Below are 25,289 nucleotides of genomic sequence, written 5' to 3' on the forward strand. Positions count from 1 at the left end.
GGCCAACAAGCACATGAAAATATACTCAACATCATCAATTAACAGAAAACTGAAAATTAAAACCACAATGGGAAATTAAAAACACAAACACAAGGATTGCTAAAATTTTTAAGGTTGACAAAACCAAGTTGCCAAAGATGTGGAATAAGTAGAACTCTCATATATCGCTAGTGGACATATAAAATGGTCTAACCACTTTGGAACATTGAAAGTTTCTAAGAAAGTGAAATACATGCTTACCTTGTGACTAGCAATTTTTTTTCTTTGCTGTATACCACAAATAAATGAGTTCTGTGTCCACAAAAATATTTATCTGAGTATTCATAGAAGCTTCATTCTTAATATATCCAAACCCAAATATTCATCAATAGAAGATTAGATAAGCATATTTTGGTGTGTCCACACAATGGAATACTATGCCATGAGGAAAAAGAACCAATTACTGAAACATAAAACAACACAGATATATTTCAAAAATAACATGTTGAGCCAAATAAGCCGACACAAAAGTACAGGCACTATAATTTCATTTAGACGAAGTGAAAAACAGGCTATGTTAATCTAGGATGATAAAAGAATAATTGTCACCCTTGAGAGGATGGGGTATTGACAGGAAAGGGCATGAGAAAATGTTCTGAGACAATAGAAAATTCTTGATATAGGCCAATCTCAGTCACGATTACCTGGGTTGCCTCTCTGTCTCTGTTTCCACCCCTCTTTCTCTAAAGAAATGGCTCTGTTATCTTCTAGGTAAATTCACTCTACTGATGCATTTAGGGCTGGGAAAAGCTTCAGAGTGTGGTCCAATGATCCATTGCATTCAGTGTAGGATGGGCTTTGCACAGAACTTTATTTCTGTCATGCACTTAAAAGTCATACTTTTTACTATATGAAAAAAAAAAACAAAGAAATAATTCTAAAATGTATATCCCTTTCTTCACGGTAGGAGGTTCAGTGTGCAATAACTTGTCTTATAAATTGGAGGGAGTATCCTGGCACACGCAGACAACTAGACCCCCAAACACATCACCGATATGGGAGGTCCCTAGATCATCAAAAGTTTTCTCTCTCACAGTGATGTATACATTTGTTTCAGGGCATTCGATGGACTTGCCATTTCCTGCCCAACAGGTCTGATTAACATGTTATCATTAATATGTGTAGATCAACGTCCTATCTTTTGGAATATCAAGACTAGGAAAACATCATAACCCTGGGGCATAACTATAAATGAATGTGTACTGCTCTCATTCCAAGGTGAGTTTGAACTTCTTTTGATCCTCCTTCATTATGGGAATGGAAAAGAATGCATTTGCTAGATCAATAGCTGTTTTCCAAATGCTAGAGGCTATTTTGGTATCTTTTAGTAAAGATAACACATTTGGCACAGTAGTGCCCCTGAATTCCCACTTGTTTAAGTTTATACTCTGCCACAATCCAACTGATTTTTCACGGACCACACAGTGAATCAAAAGAGAATTGAATGTGCCACCTCAGCAACATGTAAGCCCTTGAGAGTTGTACTCGTCTTTGCCATTCATCCAGGATATGTCATTTTTTATTTTAATTCCTTGGAGGTGTGGAAAGTAGTGGTGCAAATTTAAGGGCTTAATGTATTAATCCAATCAATTGTGATAGAACATGATGGAAGATAATATGAGAAAAAGAGAGAGTATGTAATAATTTTTTTTAAAAAGAAAAAGCTGCCTATATTAGTTTTCTTTTGCTGCTATAACAAATTAGCACAACTTTAGTGACTGAAACAACAGAAATTTATTATCTTAGAGTTGTGAAGGTCTGAAGTTCAAAATAAGTCTCATTGGGATAAAACTGAGGTATTGGGAGAACTATACTCCTTATGGAGGGTCTCTTTCCTTGAGGAGAATCTCTTTCCTTGACTTTCCCAGCTTCTAGAGGCTTCCTGCATTCCTTGGCTTATGACCTCTACCTTCGCCTTCAAAGCTAGCATCACTGCATATTCAAATCTTTCTTTGAATGTGAATTCCTCTTCTGCCTTTCTCTTCCACATATAAAGACCCTTATGATTACATTGGGCCTCCTAGATAATTTAGAATCATCTCTTCAGCTCAAGGCCTGCTGATTGGTAACCTAAGTTTTATCTGCAACCTTAATCACCGTTTGCCATGTAACTTAACATATTCAGTTTCCAGGTGTAGGACATGACATCTTTGAGGAGCTATTATTCTGCCTACCATGCTTCCACTAACTTCCTCTATCATAACACTTCACAATCAAGTAATGGATATATGGTCTCTGTCAGTTTCTAAGTAAATTTATCCTAATGATGCATTTAAGCCTGGGAAATTCATCACAGCATGGTCCACAGATCTGTTGTGGTTGCTGTAAGATGGACCAGGACAGGACTTGATTTATCACATGACTTCCACAGCTGCTATTGGGATTTTGAGTCCCTTGCTCTATCAGTATCACCTATAATCCAGTACCCAACAGCCCTTCGAATATCTCCTTTACCTGAGTGTACAGTTATCTGGTTAATGACTTAAGTCCTTTGTGGATAGATTGGGGAAATAGCTACTGCTATGTCAAGTTATACTTCCTGTGGCATCATAGCACCTCTCCTTGGAAGGGAATAGCCTTCCCTTCAATTAATGGACTCTGGGTCTGAGGACAGTGTGCGGGACATGATTTTTCCAATCCAGCATCTGACTTCTTCAGCTTTCTGTTGGCCCACTATTGATTTTTTTGGTCATACAAGTCAAAAAACACCATCATCAGCTGCTCAACTATCTTGCCCCTAGAAATACCATGGTCTGTTAGATAGCTTCACAGATTCCCTTGGGTAGTGGGCTTCTCGTCATTTTAGCTGTACACCCATTATGGAAATTACAACATCTTGCCTCTGATGGTTAAATGCTGCCACCTGGCCTCTAGTATGCCAGAAGCTTATCATCTCCAGGATACTAAGTAGCCCAGGTCTGTAATAACCTTCCATTCCACCACGGCTCACAAATGATAACCACCATTAGCTTCTCTCATTCCCTATTGCATTAGTGAAAGTATATCTTCTGGACCCTCTGAGGAACACAGAGAGCTGGTTTATTTTTTAATTTTATTTTTATATTATATAGTAAATCCATTCATTCAAATATGTCCACATGTCTTATCCTTTCGACCCTTTCCTTAACACTCTGCCAAGACAATTCTGGCATCTCTACTTTATTTACTCTAGGCCTCCAGAAAATAGGAGGTTTCTGAGTTAAGTTGCCATCCCTGTAGTAAATTAGGCTTGGCTCCAGAAGCCCTTGCCAGGATCTCAATCTTGCCAGTACTCCTATCAATACACTTTTCCTCATCAAACCTTATATTCATCCTCTCTGAGCAGCCTCAAGTTACATTAACAAACATGTCGCCTTGAAATTTGTTAGTGTACGTAAGCCCTCTGGTGAATAATTCCCCCCTGTCTTTTTCCCCATAGTGTGGAACAGTGTGAGAGATTGTGATTTTCCAAGATGGTACTCGCCATCAGCTTTCTACTCTCCCACTATTGATTTTTTTGGTTGTCAAGCAACACTGTCATTGGTTGTTCAACTCTCTTGCCTCTATTAATACCATGGTCTATTAAACACCTTCAGATTCCTGTGGGTCACAGGTCCTCATTGTCATTCGATCTGTATTCCTTTTATGGAAATACACTTGACTTGTGTACGAACAGATGCTACCAACTTTCACTACGCTAAGACCTCAACTTAATCTTTGTTATAGACCAGGGGTTGGCAAACAGGGGCCTACAGGCCCATTTATTTATGTATTGTCCGTGGCCATGTTCATGCTACAGTGACACAGTTGAATAGTAGAAACAACAGCCATAGTGCCTGCAAACCCTAAATTATTTACTGTCTGACCCTTTAAAAAAAGATTGCCAATCCCTAGATCAGCCCTGTCCAATAGACCTTTCTGTGATGATTACAATGTCCGATCTGCTTTGTCCAACATGATAGCCACTACCCACACGTGGTTACTGAAGACTCGTAATACAGCTAGGGTGACTGAGAAAAAAAATTCTTGATTTTTATTTCATTTTAATTGGTTTACATTTACATGAAACTTGTGGCTATTGTATTGGACAACACAGCTGTAGAAGCAGTGAAGAAGTTGGGGAAAGGTAGAGATCTGAAGGAGGACAAACCCTTGAAATCATCCATCTCAGGGAAGGATCTTGCATGGTCTTCAGAAAATGCAAGATTACTTTCTTCTACCCAAGGGGAAAAGACCACCTTTGGACCAGGGGGGTCAGGGAGTGAGAAAGTAAGACAGGAAAGGGTAGGAAGCTGATGGAATGTAGGTTAATAAGCAGGTCACTGGGGAGGGCAACTGGGCTCAGTTCTGCTGGGACTCCTGGGAAACGGTGTGGAACACACCTTAGTCTCGTCCTTCTGCATCACTGACTGGGGGACATTCCCAGGTGTCAATTTTCTGGCACTTCCTGCCTGTCCTGTGCATAAGATGAGATAAATTTCTCAGATGAAGAGTTGCAGGTGCTTGTCATCTTCATATTCAAGAATGGTCAGTGTTGGGGTGATATGGGCAGGACACAAATGACTCTGCTACAATGCTGAATACGTTTTAAAAATCCAAGAGGTCAAATGGTAGTCAGAAAAAGAGAGGTGGCCAGAGCAATACAAACAAAATCAAAATGCAACACACACACATACACAAACCCTCCTTGGTCACCATTGGAGGTCATCAGTATGTAATACTTCACTCTAAGTGGCATTTAAAGGGGAAAATTAAGCATGGAACCTAACTTTCTTGTATGCATTGGGTTTCAGAGTAGTCAGCCCTGGTCAATGAGGAAACAGTTTTCTTTAAAGAAAAATGACCATTTTCATCATTGTTTTGTAGGAGTGAAATATCACACAAGTCATTAATTTGCTTTAACATTTTTCAGATTAAAAGAGGGGGTAGATGAAACAAGTGAGGAGGAATCTTGGTAAATGTTGAATAAATGAAGGTTCACTATACTTCTTTTTTTTTATACTAAAAGAAAGTCCTTTTTTTTCTTCTTCTACCCCTTCATCACTATCATTAGCCTTGGGTTGCATACACATTCTTAAAATCCTGATTACCGTAATTAAGATAAACAAAGCACTAAATAATGCCCTTGAACTGCAGTTGACAGCTTTTCCCTAAGATGGAAGTTCCAAATCATGATGTCCTTTCCTGCTTTGAACCCACTGTAACCTTCAAGATTCCCTGATGAACTGATCCACTTAGAGATAGCCAACACTTGTTATGAAATCTTGTCTGTGTAGCAGCCTCATAGGTTTGTTGTGTGGAGTTTAAGAACAGTAAATATGGAGCTCCCACCAATGTCTTGGCCCTTGGGGAAAGTACCAAGTGTTAACATTGCTTCCCACCATCTCCTCCCCTTCCCCAAACTAAGAAGGAAAAAATCCTTTCATTTCCTTCCAAATGTAAATATATTACCTGAGAAGGGCACTAAGTTAACTCATTAGCACCTTTTAACACATAAGCAGCAGTTTACTTTATCTGATTAACTGCAGAAAACAAGGTCCCTGAGGCATGGGACTTCAGGTGCACAAATGTTGACAAGGCCAGGGAGGTGGGGAAAGTAAATAAATAAAATTCGATCTTCCATTTGTTTGTGGATATGCACTTTCTGCGCGGCTTTCATTATCGACCTCACTTAATCTTCACAGACCTCTAACAGAGAAGGCTCCATAAGCTTAAAGCATGGACCCAGTTCCAAACAGCCAGTGATAAGTAGAGCTAGCCTTAGAACTCGAATCTTCTGACACCGAAGTCCAAAGGGAGTATGGATGTCTGGAGCTCAGAATGCACACTGAAGAACAGTGAAGAACAGAGTGAGGGCTTCTCAAAAACAGGAGGAAGGATTAGGTATTTGCCTCCTTCCCAGGGGCATCCCCTTAGGCTTCCCTGGTGTTCATGGGATTTCTATGTTGAAACTGAAATCTCTGTCTTATTTACATCAAACCATGCCTGGCCCAGTCCTCTTGGTGCCCTGGGATGGCCTCCTGTTCATTCAACTTAAACACCTTCCCCAGAGTAGTCGTGACTGTCTTGTTTGTACGTACGGCCAAAGTAAAAGAAGACCTCCTTCCCAAATTTCTAACAGAGTTTTCAGATTATACCTATAGAATGTATTAAGTCTCCAGAAAAAAAAAAAAAAATCTAATTTCAGTTTTTCTATTCTTAACTTCATAAATTATTTTGACTTTTCTTTCCTTGAAAACTCTTGATTATTATCCCTGTTTTAGAAATTTGAATTCCAGGGTCCCTTGAGTTTTTTTTTTAATGGCAAAAGATCGCCTATTTTTACATCCTTTCCGGTGGGAAATACTTTAAGAAAAGGAAATATCCTTATATATTTTGCTGATTTTATAAGTCACACGTATTTAAAAATTCCATCATTAGAGAAATGTATAAGTGAGACAGTGTTCCCCGTGATCCCATTCTTCGGCAGGAACTCGTTAATAACCCTACGCCTCTTCTTTTAGACATTTTATTTTGCCGAGTTTACAAACCACTTTCACATATTTCATCTTATTGAAACCTCACAACAGCAGTATTCAATTATAAATGTGAGATGAGGGAAATTGTTTTCCAGTGAACTTTAATAACCTTCTCACGAAAGGGAGCTACCATGACTGACTACCTTCTATTCACATTTTTGCAAACCCAGGCCAGGATTTATTTAGTGTGACCTTTCATGCTCCATTCATATAGCAGAGAGCAGACTGGGCTGCAGAGAGCAGACTGGGCTGCGGAGAGCAGAATCAATCCAAAATCTGCTAAGCACGTTGGTTCTAGCAGCTACAGCCTAAGCTATACACAAAACGTTTTCATGGATAATAGATAAAGATGGAGCAGTCTTCCAAAACATTATCAAGGATGCTTCTTCAAGATCCCTAATAAAGAAAAATGTGGGACTAGCCAATCTAAAGGGCAGTGTAAAACTGACTCCAAATTAGAGTGAATTGTGGTATCTTCTCCCACATAAGTGGGTAGAAATGGACTTAACACACCAATTACCACTGGAGATAAAGTAACAGCTCTCAAATTAACAGAATAAAACAAGTCCCCCCAGGCTAACAGCACAGTCTAAGGGTCAGCTGCTTAATTAGTGAGCTCTTTGTTCTAATAGATCTTTTAGACAAGATCTTGAAATCAAGTCTGGGTGGGGTTGGGAGGAATGGAGAGAGCTTGGATTCTTAGGTAAACTTGGTTGCCATATTTTTTTAACTAGGCTAATGGAAAGATAAAGACCTACTTCCTCAAAAGAGACAAATCAATCTTATCTCCTGAATTGGTTTGTATATAACAAACTATTTATTTTGGCCTAGGAAGTGTCTTCAATGAACCTATTATGATGGCCAAGGCCTTGCCTTAATTCCACTTCCCTCCAAGGACAAACAAAAGGAGAGTTAATATTTTTTATCCTTAGTCCATTTTCCAAATCATGAACAAAAACGTTTACTAGGTAAATGAGTCATCTTTATTATGGTGGCTTTAACATGTGATGCTTGTATGCTTCTCTTTAACACTTTGGTCTCAGTCTGAAGCAACAGGAAGTGGTGGCCAAAGTGGATTTGATTTCCTCTGAAACAAAAAGGCAGCAGCAAGTCTCTGAGCTCCCCGGCCTCGGAGCCAAATGCAGAGTGATGTTGGAGTACCGTGACCTAGCTTGAAATGTTGTAATGGCCCTGATAGTGATTCATGTCCTCACAAAACAAACAGCTATCTCGCTAACCCTTCACAGCTTAGGCGGGGCCTCCAGTGTAGAGAAGCCTTTGGTCAGCTCTGCTGGCTTTGACGATGAGACTCTGGCAGCCGGTCTGAGAAAAAGACATTCAGGGAATTTTAAGTGGTTTGGATCAGCAGTTGTCATGTACAATTGATGTTCATTTATATTTTACTAGCCAAAATCTAATGCTGCCCCAAATTGGGAAAGAAATATTTCAAATAGTAATCAGGCCCAATCCTGGCTTTCATGTAAAAAATGAACTGTCCTACCTTTTTTCAATCCTAGTCTCAGAAGAGAGATTTAATATTTCCTGACAGTGCTTTAAATACTTTGCTGTTCAGACTTCAATGAATCCACAATAATTATATCAGTTAAGCCAGCTTGGTTTTTCCACAGCGGTTTCAAGCTTAGGATACTTTTGAACTCCTTATCACTTTCTTCCTTGGATATTAGGTTTAGTAGAGAAAGGGCCAATACTCAGAAGGATCACCCCTTAACCATTTAACTCATTTATCTATTAGCTAGTTTTTGTTCTGTTTGTTTTCATCCATCAATTCAGGGATCTACAATTTCCCACCTCCTCCTTTCCAGGAAGAGAGTTGCCCAGAATCCCAGGGAAGAGTTTCAAGGAAGGCCCACTGGTTTTTAATTCCCAGAAGATCAAGCAATAAAGATTTCAGTAGATTATCATTAAGAGATTACTTAACAGTTAGTGTCTAACTAAGCCTTTTATAGGAGCTTTTATTTTGTCCTTCCTATGAAGGAGGCTAAAAAATGATCTTTGTTTCACAGATGAAGAGAAGTGTGAGATAGGACACCACTGTTTTGCAGGGGGTGGGGGGGCAGGGGGGCAGGGGGTGAGGAGTACCAGATTCTTTAGAAGGAACTTCATTCTACCCATTCCTCATCACTCCCTCAAGAAATCCAGCCAGTCCATCACAGTTTTGGCTTCAATCAGTATACTCGTTTTTACTGAACCACATTCTCCAGTAAAAGGAGAGCTATATGCTGCATTGGCCATCTCCAGCCTACACCTCTATAACGACTGAACAAACAAAAGAACACAACTGAGAATGATTTTTGCCTCAGAAGAACAGCCAAAGAGCACTAAACACATTCACATACAGCCATAAAGCAAGTGTAGGAACTGGAAGACTTCCGCTCTGTGTGGGAAGGCAGTCAGTCTAGCCTTCTAAGGAATCATGGAGATGATGGCTATAGATCTTCTTTATTTCTTCAGAGGACCATGGAATCTCCAGAGCAGACTCTGTCTCGGCTTCTTTGAAAGTATAAACAATGTCACTCAATGGGGTCCTACTGTATGGCACAGGGATCTGTGTATGACTGGGTCACTTTGCTGTACAACAGAAATTGAAGAAACATTGGCAATCAATTACACCTTAATAATAAAAAAATAATATAAACCATGCCCCTACAAACCAGTGACCACATGTGGCAACTCTTTCATTGTTTCCCTATAATTTCTTATGCAAAAATTAATTAGAAGCCATCCATAGAGTGGCTGCTTATTAGTCAAGAAAAGGACTCATCAAAGAGGTAAACATAAATGGTTATGAAATCAGAGCAGGTCTGCAAAATGCAGTGTCAAAGTAGAGGAGAGATGGTGTAATAAGACAAGGTTTGTTTTGAACTTCCCAGCAATGTTTATCATGTTTTCTCTTAATTTTCTAATAATCAATGATTTTTTTATTTTAAATATGACCCCATCTTATCAACCCAAAATTTCATTATTTGATACTCTGTGTTTTCAATCCTGCCTTACCCCCTTTACAATAATGCTCCAAGATAAATATCAGCAACAAGATTTTCTGTTTTTCACTCTGAGTGGGAAAATTTTTGATAGTCCTAATAGGCCAACTTAGAAAAGGTTACTTTCTCAGGGCAATGAGTTTAGACCATAGAATGAATGCCAAGGGAGGAATGAAATGAAATTATGATAGGAAAGGAAAAAGGGAATGGTTATTGGCAGGCAACTAGTAGTGTTTACCATTCCTGCTATTTACCAGTCACTTTATCACGGACTTCACATACTCACCTTCTCTGACATTACCCAAGAACCATTTTCCACATAATGAAACTGAGAATCAAAGACTTTTAATAACTTGCTGAAAAAAATGGCAGATCCATGATCAACTTGATTAATCTAGGTCAACTTGATTAATGGCAATGATAAGAGTTAACATTGGTCAGACGCTTACTGAGTCAGATATTCCTCTAGGTGTTTTATGTGCTTTGACTCATTTCCTTCTCTTAGAAACCTTCTGACAAAGGTATTTTAAGTATCCTTATTATCAGATAAGGAAACCAAGACTCAGAGAAGTAACTTTCATGGAATTACTCAGCTTATAAAAAGTGAAGTTCGAGTTTAATCCAATTCTGTGTGACTAATTAGCTCAACCACCCACTGTAAAGTTTCCCAAAAATCAAATCACTCAGACTGTGAACACTGCCATCATCTTACTCAAGTGGCACCAAGCAAGAAAGGCAATGGTTAAATACCAATAAGGCAGCTTAATACCCCAACCTAGAACAATTAAATAGACGAGGAGTCTAGGAATGGAAACTGAAAATTCAAGAAATAGCAAGAAAGTGAGCAAGGTCAAAGATGGTATTTAACCATATGCCAGAATATGTACTTAATATTTTCTCTGATACAGAGGCCCTTTTTCTCGACATCAGTGTGTACTCTTGATGAAGTCACAAAGAGCTATCACAGAAAATGTCAATTGCCTGCCAATAACCATTCTCTATTCTTTACTAATGGAACCCCCATTTTACTAGGGGCAACATTAGGCTCAGTTGAAATGACTCACTTCCATGGACTTTTCTTGCCTCTATGGGCTGGCCATATGACACAAGACTGGCCAATGACATTAAACTAAGCACTGTCTTTTGGTTAGGGCTTCCTGAAAAGTTATTATTTATCACTGAAAAGAAACAAGCTTATGCTTATTTTGGCAGCAAATGTACTAAAACTAGAATAATGCAGAAATTAGCCTTTGTAAGGATGACATGCATGTTTGTAGAGTGTTCTGTCTTTTGAACAATTCCCAGAAATTTTGATACTTTGCTGGTTAACCCAATGAAACAATGAGTCAAATTACAACAAGTGGCATCGATGATTTTCTGAGAGAGAGGAGCTCTCCTGGTTCATGCACCTTCCCTTTTATTCATTCTTATTCTTCTAACCTGGAAAGCAGTTGTAATGTCTAGTGGGGCAGCAGCCATCTTATGAGCATGAGGTTTATAGTCTTATGCTAAAGGTGGCATAGTGGGAAGATAAACCACAACCTAACTGCCACATCCCTGATAGAATTGTGGAGACTCCATACCATCCTAAGTTTGCCTATCTCTGGATTTGTGATGATTTTCAAAGAATAAACCTCTATTTAGTTAAGGTGCAGTAGCTTTGTTGCTGTTACATGAAGCTGAAAATAATACCAACTGATAGAGGTGGGCATGCTATTTTCACCTTCAATCAGGTGTATTCTCTGTTTGCTGCCGAAATCATCTCCAGCATAGGGCATATCACTGTCATTGACCCAGCTTCATACCTGAATGAGAGACTAGGTATGATGTTAATTAGTCTGGAAGGAGTGGGCTATGGTTCTGGCACCTTGCTCTAAAAAGGCCTCAGGGTAGTAAGGTGACATTGTATAAAGAGTATAGGTTTTGGCAAATTTACTCCTTCACTCCGAGCCTCAGCTTCCTTAGCTTTAAAATGAAAACTTTACCAATCTACCTTAAATATTTACTGGGAATTGTGTGAAATGCCTAAGTCCAGCAGTACTTAATATGTATGTCAATATGAAGTCTCATTAATACAAATGGAACAAGTCATCTCTCCATCCCCTGCTCCTTCCCCAATGTATTCTTCAGTCTTCTTGTTATAATAAGGATGTTTTTGAGGAGTTCCTGCTATGGTGCAATGGGATCAGCGGCCTCCTGGGAGCACAGGGATGCAGGTTCAATCTCTGGCTGGCACAGTGGGTTAAGGATCTGGCATGGCTGCTGCCATGGCTTAGTTTGAAACTGGGACTCAGTTCTGATCCCTGTCCTGAGAACTCCATATGCCATGAGATGGGTAGAAAAAGAAAAAAAAAAAAGAATGTTTTTTGGAAATGGATCTGCCGCTAGAGTTTGGTCTTGATTTTCATTTTATCTAGACTTTTTGAGGTATAAAAAAAAAAATGCTGGGGAGAAAAAAAAGTCTGTAGAGAATGACCCCAGCATAGATGGCCCTACTTTCAGGCAGAAGAGAACCCACAGGAAGGAAGCAGACAATCATCTCCCCCTTTCGCAGAACTTGCATTTTTTTCCCAAGTGAAAAGGAGACCTGAGTTTCGAACGATGTCCTTAGGCTCATAAAATACAGCTGCCTTTTTAATTAGGGTTTTTCCTTGAGAGCTAAGTCTTCTGAAATATGCTCTTGGTATCAAGTCATAATCATCTATACTATATATTTATAATACATATATACACACACATATGTATATATATTACATACATATTTATATATAACATTAGGGTCTGTTGCCATGACAACAATTACAAATCTAACAAATTAAGCATTGTGACTCCACTGTAATAAGAAAAAAGAAATTCAAATGAAACACCAAGCATTTGTTTAAGCACAAATAGCTTTAGTAATTAAATACACAGAGACAATACAAAAAACCACAAATTAATATTTAGAAGCCTTTTCCAGCATGAAAATCGGCTTTGGTATTATTTTCCCTTTTCCATTGCATTGCATTGTACATCTTTATAAATTAAGTTTGGCATGGGGTTAACAAGAATAGATCTGCTCTGTTGGACCCCTCACATACCTTAAAGCTCATCTTCCATTCTAAATAGTTACACCTTCCATAGACAGTGAGAAAGCTTTTATGGCTCTTTTTATTCATCAAAAAGAGAGCTTTTTAAAAAGAAAGCTGAAATGTGAAGTTGGTCTTACATCCCCTATTTCACTCAGACAACATGTAGAACCACCCCTGGGGTTTTGAATATATTAACATCCTTTCACAATTAACCCTAATGGGACGAGTGTAGTATTTTTCCAAGTAGATATATTCAAAGCTGAAAAATACATAGTGTTTAAATAGATCTCATTATATCAGCTACACCAAATCTCTCCTCTTTATATACAGAGGATTGTACCTCTTTCACTGTCATGCAACATTAAAATAGGAAGGCATACACAAGAATGACATGGATTTGACAAAAAATTAATGATTTGTACATCACTTTAATGCTTCAAATCTGCAATTCATGTATGCTAATTAGTTCATAATGGGCTGTTGAAGAACAGAACTGTCATCCTGCTGCTTCACAGGTTTCTGGAAGCTCCAATTCAGCACAGACTTGCCGGGTTGGCTGCTGGATTCTGGGCTGTAACATGGCAGAGCACCCCCTCCTCCGACACAATTGTTTCTTGAATGTGGTGCTTTAATCTATCAGAGTTGCGATGGCATATCTCAAATAAGTGCTTCCCGGGTGCCGCAGTACATACCAAGAGCAATAGCGTAGCACCACTATATCTAAATGATTGATCTCTGGATTTTACGCTGTCAGGCTATACCTCAGAGGGCAGCTGTCAGCTTCCTAAATATATGAAGTTGTATTATGCAGCATATTTTGAAAATGTATGTACAACTCTTTTTTTTTTATTTATTCATAAAAAGGGCTGTAAAACTTTGAGAGAGGAAACAAAGGGGGCTAAAAAGATCAGATATCTTTTCTTACTGTGGAATCATGTCTATCTTCCCCAGTGCAAGAAAAGCAGCTACCAGTCCCATTTTCCTTTGGTCTTTGTGCTGCCAGGGTGGAGACAAAGACAGTCACAACAGTGGGGAGGGTGAGCGGAACTGCCTTACAGACACATGGAAACACGAAGGCTTGCTGGGAGCTTCGAGATTTGAAAACACGTTGCTCTGTTTTTACGGGAGAGACAACTGATTTTCCTTGATCTTGTGATAGAGGTTTGACCCACCATGCTGCCCATACGACACACCCAGCTGCGCATGTCCGAAGAGAAGGGTACACAAAGGAAAGAAGCACCGAATTTGTCTTCAGGTTTGAAATATCAGTGGGGTTCCTGTTTGCTGAGATTTTGTCTTGAAGACTCTGAAATGAAGATGCATTAATTAGAAACATTTCCCCCCACTGGAAAGTATGAATCAGAGATCATAATGGAAGAACTGAACTAGGGCGGGAAAAAAAATACTCCAAATGTAGTTGAGCTATTAAGAGATTTTAGAAAATTAGGAGTAGAACGTTGGTAAATAGGCAAAATCATGACACACTGAAAGGGAGTTTAAAAGTGATCGAATTACTAGGAATTATTTTGTTTAAAGCATTAGTTAAGGCTTTTTATGTAAACATGGAGGAGAAAATAGTTAACTCATCAGAATGGGCATTTAATAAATATTGAATGAATGAAGGATGCTCTTCAAGTAATGTTTGATTTAGGAAAAATATGAAGTAATATTTCAACCTAGAGGCTGCATATGACTCTCCAGTCAGCTGCGGGAAACCTCACATAGGCCAGAATGACAGCATTTTATCTGTATTAGACATCTGAATAACACTTTCTTGTGAAGGAAACTAAACCACAAAATTGAAGCTCCCTCCAAAGCTTGGGATATTCAAATTTGCAGATTTAAAGTTGTGTTTGGAAAATAGTCAGAAGTGGGATGGCTGGGTCATTTAGTAGATGTATGTTGAGTTTTTTGAGAAACAGACAAACTGTTTTCCAAAGTGGTTATACCATTTTACATTCTCACAAGCGGTTTTTGATGGGTTCTTTTCCTCTACATCCTCACCAACACTCATCTTTTTAACTTTGGACATTCTAATAGATACATAATTATATCTTGCTGTGGTTTTGATTTGAATCTCACCATTGACTATTGATGTTCAGCATCTTTTCATGATCCTATTTGTCATCCATTTATCTTCTTGTGGTAAAATGACCTTTCAAATCTTTGCCAGTGTTTTACATTTTTTTTCTTTTTTTGAATCAAGCTTTGAGGGTTCTTTGTATAGTTTGGACACAGACTTTTATCAGATATATCAATCATTTGCAAATATTTTCTCCTAGTCTTGAGTCTTTTCTTTTCATTCTCTTAGCTCTATTTTTTGAAGAGCAGACATTCTTCATGTATGTGTATGTGCCTTTTTTCTCTGATCAGTTTGCTAGAAGTTTGCTATTTCATTATCATCTGAAAAAACAGATTTTGTATTTATTAATTTTCCCATGCTTTCCTCTTTTCAATTGCACTGATTTCACCTCTGATCTTTATTATTTCTTTTCAGCTTCTCACCATACATTTTATCCGCCTTTCTTTTTCTACATCTTAAGGTGGACACTGAAGTCATTGATTTTAGACCAAAGAAATGAAAGTATATATGCATGCAAATATTCATTATACAGATATTTATTCTATATATTTTTAATAGCCAAAACTTGGGAACTACTCAGATGCTCATCAACAAGTAAATATATACAAAAATTGTGCTATATTCATGCAATGGACTACTATTCAGCAATAAAAAGAGAAGAAATGTTACACAGACTATGTGTGCACATCTGAAAATAATTATCTAGTGAAAGAAACCAGAAAAAAGATGAAACACTGTGATTTTATGCACATAAAATTATAGGAAATGTTATGTAACCTATTGTGACACAAGCAGATTGATTGTTGCCTGGGGCTAGGCATGGAAGAGTAGTAAGGAAGTATTCAAAAGGGAAACTTTGGACAGTGACGAAAATGTTCATTAACCTCACTGGAGTCAGTGTCTCACATATGATAAAACTGGTCAAATTGTATATTTTAAATATGTGCAATTTATTGCATGCCTATTATATCTAAACAAAGCTCTTTAAAAAGACACTATTGCAAAAATAAGGCACACAGAAGAAGAGAAAAATTTAAATTTTTATAATTAACTTGTATATATATATTAATTTGTATATATATATATTTTTATATAACTTGCATTTTATATTTAACTTTTATGTATATATATATAAATTAACATATCTTCTGGATAGAAGTTAAATATCAAAAAGAGTATATATATCATATACTCTTACAATTCCATAATAAGGAGAGAAATAACCCAATAAAATAAAATGAAAAATATTTCAACAGACATTTCATAAAGAAACATATGTGAACAGCCAATAAGCCTTTAAGAGGCCCAACAAGATTCATCATCAGGAAAATACAAATTAAAACTGCAATGAGTCACCACTACACCCCCATTAGAATAGCTAAAATGAAAAAGAATGATAACTTTGGCAAGCATGCAAAGGAACTAGAATACATTGCTAGAGTGAGTGTAAAATGATAAAACCACTTTGGAAACTTGTTTGACAGTTTTTTAAAAAGTTAAATTTATGTGATTCCTAGGACCCAGCAATTTATCTCCTAGGTGTGTACCCAAGAGAATTTAAAATGTCTGCATAATATATGAGTATTCATAGCAATTTTATTCAAAACAGATCAGAACTGAAAAATCTTTCTTCTGCTTTGGGGACTCCAATTACATGTATATTTGATGTTAAAAGATGTCCACCCATCTTCTCATTTCATTTTTCTTTTTTTTTGTTTTGTCTTTTTGCCATTTCTTGGGCCGCTCCCACGGCATATGGAGGGTCCCAGGCTAGGGGCCTAATTGGAGCTGTAGCCCCCGGCCTACGCCAGAGCCACAGCAACGCCAGATCCAATCCTTGTCTGCAACCTACACCACAGCTCACAGCCATGCCGGATCCTTAACCCACTGAGCGAGGCCAGGGATCGAACCCAGGGATCGAACCCACAACCTCCTGGCTCCTAGTCAGATTCATTAACCACTGAGCCACAACGGGAACTGCTACATTTTTCAATTTTTAAAAAAATTTTCTTTGATTTTTATTTTAGATAGCTTCTATTGGTGTGTTCTCAGGTTCACTAATTTTTTTCCTCTAATGTTTAATATGCTTTTTTTTTTTTTTTGTACTCAAGATATTATAGTTTTCATCTTTAGAAAATAATTTGGCTCTTTTTGTCTTCTGTGTCCCTAGTTTTATGTGTAACCTTTCCTCTAGTCTCTTGAACTTACAGAATACTGTTACAACAACTTTTTAAATGTCTCATCTATTCTATTATCTGTGTACTTCTTTGATCAGTTTCCATTGATTAATTTTGGTCCTCCTTATGGGTCATACTTGACTGATTCCAAATGTTAATTTGGAATGTTAATTCTATTCATTTCTGCATGGATGTCAGACATTGTGAATTTTACCTTTTTGGATGCTGGGTATTGTTGTATTTCTGTAAATATTTTTGAGTTTTGTTCTGGGATGCAGTTGAATTACTTACAAACAATTCTACCCTTTCAGAACTTGCTTTTGAGCTTTGTTATGCCATACTAGAGCAGATTTCATTCGAAGGTAACTTTGTCTCAGTACTGGAACTAATCCTTCAGAAAACTACCCAACACCTCATGAATTACGAGGTTTTCCACTCTGCCTGGGACTAAGACATACTGTGTGATAGTCTTCCCACACACCTGCAATGATCAGTACTTGGCTGAAGACAGGAGCATGACCCTCTACTGATCTCTGTTCTCCCTCTACCCTGGAAACTCCAGCCACACAAACTCCACCAATGTACTCTGAGATCCCACTCTCTGTGCCTCAGACAGAAACTCCCTCCAGGGAGCAAATCAGGACACTGCATTTATTTCCCATCTCTCAGGGCTCACTGTCTTTCATTGCTTCTTGTCCAAATCTTAATCTTAATAACCACCGTGCCATTTATTTTGTCCAGTTTTTTAGTTGTTTCAGGGAAGAAAGTAAATCTGGTCCCTGATATTTAGACATTGCTGGAAGCAGAAATCCCATCTAAGTCTAATTTTGCTCCATTAATCCATGATGTCTTCCAATGAGCAGGAGTTTTTACTTTTCAATAAGTCCATTTTATTGACTTTTTTTTTCATTATGCTAAGGACTATGAAGAATACAATAGTAAGTAAGTAAAATATAGCACCTGCTTTTCTGAGAAGCTCTCAATCTTTTAAAGGAGTAGAAAATTACAAATAATGCTTTGGGGGGAGGAAGACACAGATGGTCAATTGAAATGAGTACAGAAAGAAGAGTTGAAGTGTAGAAATGACCGATAGCTTCTGGTTTGAAAAGGGAAAAGCGTTTTGTGTTCAGCAGAGTAATGGCCTCCAGAGATGTTCAAGTCTCAATCATGGAAACTGTGTGAATATATTACCTTATAAAGCAAAGAGGATTTTGTAAATGTAATTAAATTAAGATCTTGAGAGGTGGAGATGATTCTGGGTTATCTGGGTGTGCCAATGTACTCAAAATGACCCTTATATGAGAAAGAGGGAGGCAGTAGGGTCATAAAAGGAGATGTGACAATAGAAGTGGGTGTTAGAGTGATGGGAGGGACCATGAACCAAAGATTGAGGGTGACTTCTAGAAGCTGAAAAAGGGAAGGAAACATATTTCCTCTAGAGACTTCAGAAGCAAAATAACGCTGCTGAAACTTTGATTTTAGTCCAGTGATGCATTTTGGACTTCTGGACTCCAGAACCATAAGATGATAAACTTGTATTGTTTTAAACCAGTAATGTTGTGGTAATTGGTCACAGGGGAAATAGGAAAGTAATACAGCCATGAATCCAAGAGCTGCTTTTTGGTCTGGTCCCAACAGGGAGGTACTTACTTGGCTGAGTAAACCTCTCATATGGCAGCTTCCTCATACAGTGGGGATCATTGTTTACCTGTTGGCGCATGAAGGACTAAATTCAAAATGCCTGTCACTTTCTCTCAGCCTCTTTTGCTGAAATAAATATTTGGACTCAACATGCTAGGTAGTTCTTAGGCAGGTGCTTGTAGCAATGGTGACTTCCTATGAATTGGAAGGAGGCCTCCACCCTCATCCCCAAAGGGGACCTCAGTCACATAAGGACTGAAGGGAGGCAATGGCACTACAAGACCTGGAATTAGAAATTTTATGACATTTTTGCCACTCTAAGTGGAATGGTCTTCTTCCTTTTATAAAATTTAAGTCTATTCTTCAAACTTCCTACTTATGTTCAGAAACATGGTCCTGAATATCCCTAAATAAAGGGCTAGTTATATATGACTCTTTTGGCCATATTTCTCTTCAGCTTGGTTTCCCTTTTCTTGAAGAAATTTTCTAGTATTTACCCAGTGACATTCTTGTCAGGATGTTTAAATACTTTTATGCTCACTTGAGGTTAAGTCAAAATGCTTCTTTATTAATGAAAATTCCTCAATAATCAGCCCAAGATGTCCCTCTAAAGACTACAGGGAAACTCAAGTCCTTTGCCCGGATCACCGTATTAGAGGTTTCAGCAGCCAAGGAGATAGACTGCAGAGAGCGGAACAGTCTCCTTCCTGTCCTTACTGGGAAAAAAGCCAAGGACACAGCGTTGTCACTTTGGATTGTAAAAGTCCTCCCTACATGTGGAGATGTGCACAGACAAGCAATGAGCTGAATGAGCACAAGCATTGTATTGGGTGAGAACCTTGCTCCTGGCCAAATAGCAAATAGCAGGGTGCATTGTTGAAGCTAATCCTGACTCCCTTGGCCTCTCTATGAGAAATGAATAATGCTCCCCAGCCTCCTACATCCAGGCGTTATGCTCAAAGTCCAGGCAAGGCTAAGAGGAGACAATGGGCTTAACCATTGATTGTATTGCTCTAGTTTGGGGAGGGGGGTAGTCAGGGGGGACACTTACTTCATAAGGTCCCAGTGAAACAAGCCAAGACAAGGTTTCAAAACAGAACAAGTGAGGCAAGAAGATATTCATAAGCAGAACCTGCTTTACAGTACCTTAAATCTATTTGGTAATTTTATTTACCACACAAATAATGCTTTCAAATCAGCCTGTGCCTACATAGGATCAAAACAACTGTAAGGGAAAGGAAATAACCAACTTTTCCTATCTTGATGGCACAGCATTAAGGAATTGGTTTTGGCTGGCAATTTTCTCTATTTTTATTTTAGTTGATTGAAAGAATTCACTTATTTCACTTGTCAAAGAAAGTTTTCATTTAGAAATGGGTTCAATGTGCAGTTGTAGGGTGTCCCTGCTTTAAACAGACACATGCACGCACACGTGTGCACACACACACTCATATATCCTTTTTGTATCTCTTCTTTGCCTCTCCTGACCTGGGAGAGTCTCAATATGGCAGAGGCTAAAACAATATCAGTATAATTGAGTTGAAACTAGTATACATTCTTGTGCTATCATCTGGCTCTCAGAATACTGATCTCAGGACCTTCATTTGGAAAGTTGCCAGTGAAATGATACATAGAGGTTGGAAAGAGGGTTTGAAGAAATCTGGCTTGGAGAAACACTGTGGGGGCAAAAATCTCTTAGAAGCCTGTTGGGCTGGAGGATGCATGTTGATCCATAAGAATTGTGGCATTCATGAGGCAGGTGAGAATACTTTTAAAGTAGGAGTAGTCTAAGGGAGTTTGGCCTGAAGTGTTAGATGATTAGGCAAAGACAATTTAATGTGGAAAAACTCTATGGACAAAAACAGTGAGTAACTGAGTCATGGAACAGGTAGTTTTTAACAATAGTTTTGACATGAGCCTAGAAGGTCCAGGTAGAATGGTCCTTCTTTCCTTAATGGCTACAGAGCCACAAAGACATTCTAGTCTTAAACTTGGAAATGAAATCAAAGAGCAGAATTATAAAATCTTAGTTGTTTGCATGCGAGTGGCCTCAATGCTATTACTTTATACAGCAAATGTGTTATTTAGCACCTGTATTGTGCACGGCACCTGCTGGCAGTCAGAGTTCAGCAGTGGACAAAACTGGCATGGTCCTTATGTTCAATAAAGCTAAATATTTGGGGAGTAGACAAAAGTGGTAGGCCAAAGAATGACCTCCAAGGATGTCCACATCCTAATTGTTGGAGCTTCTAAATATGTTACCTTGCAAAGTCAAAGGGACTTTGCAGATATGAGTAAGTTAAGGTTCTTGAGATAGAGAAATAAGCCTGGATTATCCAGGTGGACCCAATGTAATCACAAGGGAGTCAGGAGGACTGAAGTCAAGAGATGTGTGATAACAAAGCAGAGTTGGGAGTGAGAGAGAAGGGGCCACAAGCCAAGGAATAGACATGGGACCTTTAGCAACTGGAAAGAGCAGGAAAGTGGATTTTCCCCTAAAGCTTCCAGAGAGAATTCAGCCCTGCTGACATCTTGATTTCAGCCCAGGGAAACCCATTTTAACTTTCTGACCTCCAGAAATGGAAGATAGTAACTTGTGCTATTTTAAGCCACTAAGTTTGTGGTAATTCTTTAGAACAGCAAGAGGAAAATAATACCGAAAAATGAGCAGACAGTCACTCAAAAACCTGTTTCATAATCATTGTGAGGGTGTCATGCAGGGAAAACACAGGATGCCACTAGAAAGGGTGAGAGTCCTGCTCTAAAAAGAGACTAGAGCCAACTCCATCAATGCCCCTCTCCTGGAGGAGACAGAGGAGTAAACTGAGCAGAAGATGGGGAATGATGTGCTGAAGGCAGGGTGACTGAGGCTCCAGTGATTTTTAGACTTTATCCAAAAGGAAGGGTCATAAAGTGGGTGCCAGGATCAGAGTCATGTTTTGGAAGATCACTCTGGCTGCCGTGTGGAGATTATGTGACAAAGGATGAAAAGAAGGGGAGAAGCCAGTTGAAGACTGTTGCAATCCTGAGTGAGGGATGGTGATAGGAGTCTAGACCAGCATGGTGATAATGAGAGGAGGGAAGGAGACAGATTTTGGAGAGCAGACACCATGGGATTTAGAGACTGATTAATGTAATCAATGATTCTTTTTTTAAATTGCTAATTAGTATTCCATTACATATTATATAATAATAGATTTATCAGTTCTCCACTGATGAACATTTGGGATTTGTCCAGTTTTTGCCTATTCTAGATAACACTGCTATCAGTATTCCTGTACAACTCTTATTATAGGCATTTGATTTGATTTCTCTTGGTTTAACGCCTAAGAGTCAAACTTCTGGGTCATGGGAGAGGGATATGTTTAAATTTTTAAGAAACAGCCCACACTGTTTGCCAAAGTGATTATACCATTTCATACTTCCTTTGTGATTTATTAGACTATGAGGGTGGTGCACAAAAGTCAAGCATGTTCTTTCGAATGAAACAATGTGCCAAGCTCTTTAAAAAGTACCCTGTGTCTTGAGTATTGAGAAAGACAGAGAGGCAAAGGTCCTATAAGCATCTTTCCTGAAAGACAGAATCACTTGATTCCTTGGGTAGTGGCGGGGGGAAAAAAAGTTGCTAAGTTCTTACCAAATCATTCTGGGAAGCATTTTGCTTGCAAACTTGTAGAAACCACATTTCACTAAATCAAATAATAAGATTGGATCAGAGGCTTGAATTTCAGAAGCTAATAGCTCTTAGACTATTTCAGGTAGGGAAACTGAGGTCCCACACTATTAGGAGATGCTCAGTTTCCTCTTAGCGCAGGTGGAACGGAAGTCTGGTCCTAATCTACACTGTGGCCTATTCTGTGTGCCTCTCTCTCACTCCCATTTTAGCCTCCAAATGGGTAAGTTCAGGCAAAGGTCTTGGCTTCTTCATCACTCCTTACTTACTAAACAGAATCCTGTCAGTTGTCCCTCAAATCCTCCCTCCAAAAAGGAAAATATTCCAAACCAGGATTTTAAGAGTTAAAGAGGATACCAGCCAGAAAAGACACTGTGATGAACAGGCTCAAAACAGGACTGTCTCAGGCAAATCAGGGTCTGGAAAGCCGAACTGATCTACATAGTAAAGTAACAAAAGAAGGACTATGGAAAGTATCCCTACTAGAACGAGACTTGAATATATAGGACCCTAAGGCCAAGCAGAGTATGAGTTTCAGGGGATATTTGAGACAGAGTTTGATTCTGATGAATCAAGAGAATGATTCTCTTAAACGACTTTGGCTTAGAAGAAAACTGGAGTGGCAAGGCAAGTTTGGCTTCAGGTTGAGCTCAATTTGTGTTTTGAAGTACAAATATGCAAATGTTCCTACTCGTTACAAAATGCTTTGGTGCATTATAAATGGATTGACTTTGGATTGACTTAGTCTCTTACCTAGGGAGTAAGAAATTCTTGAATTTAGGAGAAGGAATTCAATGATGGATATGTCTACCCCAGACCTCTGGTGGGACTTTCTTCTTTTTCCATGCACATGTCAGGAAGTCAAGGATCTCAAATGAGATCATCCTGGATTATCTGAGTGACCTGAAAACCTATGGCTATTGTAGAAAAAGGCAGAGGGAGAGGAGGACAGTGCCATGTGAAGATGGGACAGAGACTCGAGTTGTTCAGCTGCAGGTCAAGGAATACCTAGAGCCTCTAGAAGCCAGAAAAAGCAAAGGATTCTCCCTTAGACCCTCGAATGGGAGTTCAGACCTGCCAACACCTTGATTCCAGACTTCTGGCCTCTAGAACAGTGAAGGGGTTTCAGTTGACTTTAAGCCAGTGGATTAGGAGTAATTTGTTACATAGTCAGAAGACCCTAATATAGGGTGGGAGGGAAATTCTTGGTAAGCTGAACTGAGGATGGGGTGGATCAAGGCAATGAATACATGAGTATGAACAGGTGTGAATTTCTTCCAAGTAAGCCCAGGCAGAGTGGAATCTAAGGGCAGGAGAAAAAAGAAAAAAAAAAAAAAAGAAAAGCAGAAATTTCCTGTGTGGCCAGCATCTCTTCTGGGGCCACAGCCAGGGTGACTCCAGGTCAGCTTTCTCATGCTGCTATTATATTATGTACCCAGTTTGGAAACAAAATCCATTTAGGGATTTCTTCCCCCAGCCCCCTCTAGATTCTATAAATACATGCAACTTCTTCACTTAGTTCAGGCTCATTACCAGTAAAGCAAACCACACAATTCAGTTCTTTTAATCATTTTTCTCATTATTTTGTGTTCTCTGTTTTAGTTGTCTCATATTTCTTCACTTCTGTCAACCAGTCCCTTGGCTATACATTTTTCTTGTCATTTGCCCTGGAAAAAACAAAACTAAACAGCATAATTAGCATTGCTTGTAGGAAAGATGGGATTTTGGGGGGGTGTGAGGGGGGTGCTCTATTGCTGATCCACATTGTGAACATCTCTGACTCCTGTGAGTATACCGAATTTCTGGTCCCCACAGGACCATTCATGGGGCCCACAGACTCTATCCTAAAATGATGACTTGGTGGGATTGTGGCAGAACAATGTAGACCTGGGAATGTATGGCTAAGACTAATGTGGCGTGTGTTGGGGAAAGATGTCCATGCTCAGTAGCACTCCACCAAACTGAGTGTTTCTGTTTAAAATTTCAAACCTAGGAATTTTAAAAAGGCAGGCATTTAATCCTGAAAAAATAACAACTTTCTTTGAAAATTAATCCAGCAGCACTTTTTGATGTTTGTAGATGGTTTTCTTCTTCAGAGCCTAAGGAGAAAAACCTTCCTAAACCTGGTTCTTGAACTTCACCCCCCAAAATCAGAGGATTAAACTGCAAAATTTGATTCAAGTTTAAATTTGTGTTTAGAATTGAGAAAGGCAGGGTAATGGTGTGGCTAAGAGCCTGAGCTTCAGGTTGAGCTCTATCTGAGTTTTGAAGTGCGAACATGCAAACCTGTTCCCCCTCTGAGCCCTGGTCTACATGATAATAGGGCTGTTGTATGAGCATCCAAGGAGAAATGCATGTATGCAAGGGCCAGGCACAGAGTAACTCCTCATTAAATATGTTCATTTTAACAATATTGGGGTGGGCTTACCCCACCATGCAGTATGGAAGTGAGTTCATTTTCTCCTTTTTGAAGCCCAGACTAGAATGCCACGCTTTCTGGGTTCAAATCCTAATCTACCTCTTACTGGAAGTCTATTCCTGGAGCTTAGGTTTCCAAATGAAAAACATGATGCCCAGTCAAATTGAAATGTCCATGAAACAATAGATAATCCTTTAGTGTATGTGTGTCCCACATATCACGTGCAATATTAAAATATTATCTTTTGTTATTCTGAAATTCAGTGTAACTGGGCCTGTATTCTTATTGGCTGAATCTGGCAACTCTATCTTTGACAAGGTTCTCAGTTCTTCAGAGCCGCAGTTTTCTCATCTGCAAAATGGAGATAACGATAGTATCGTCCTCTGAAAGTCTATGTCACAGACTCCTTTTGGGGATTCAATGAGTTGATATCTGTAAAGTTCTTAGAACATAACTTGGTGGACAACAAGCACTAATAAATAATCATTAATTAAGTAAATAATCCAACCAACATTTTCCCAAGCTAGCTATGCATGCTTTCCATTGTTCTACAAAAGCACACTGTTCGCAGTCTCTGCTCAAGGATGGGGAACGAGGGGCTGGATTCTCTCCTGGTACAGTTATTTCAACTGTCTTCCCAGACTCCCTCTTCCTTTCCCACAGTAACCCCCAGAGTTGATTTAGACA

The sequence above is a fragment of the Sus scrofa genome, chromosome 15 (assembly GCF_000003025.6).
Source record: "Sus scrofa isolate TJ Tabasco breed Duroc chromosome 15, Sscrofa11.1, whole genome shotgun sequence".
NCBI classification, from domain to species: domain Eukaryota; kingdom Metazoa; phylum Chordata; class Mammalia; order Artiodactyla; family Suidae; genus Sus; species Sus scrofa.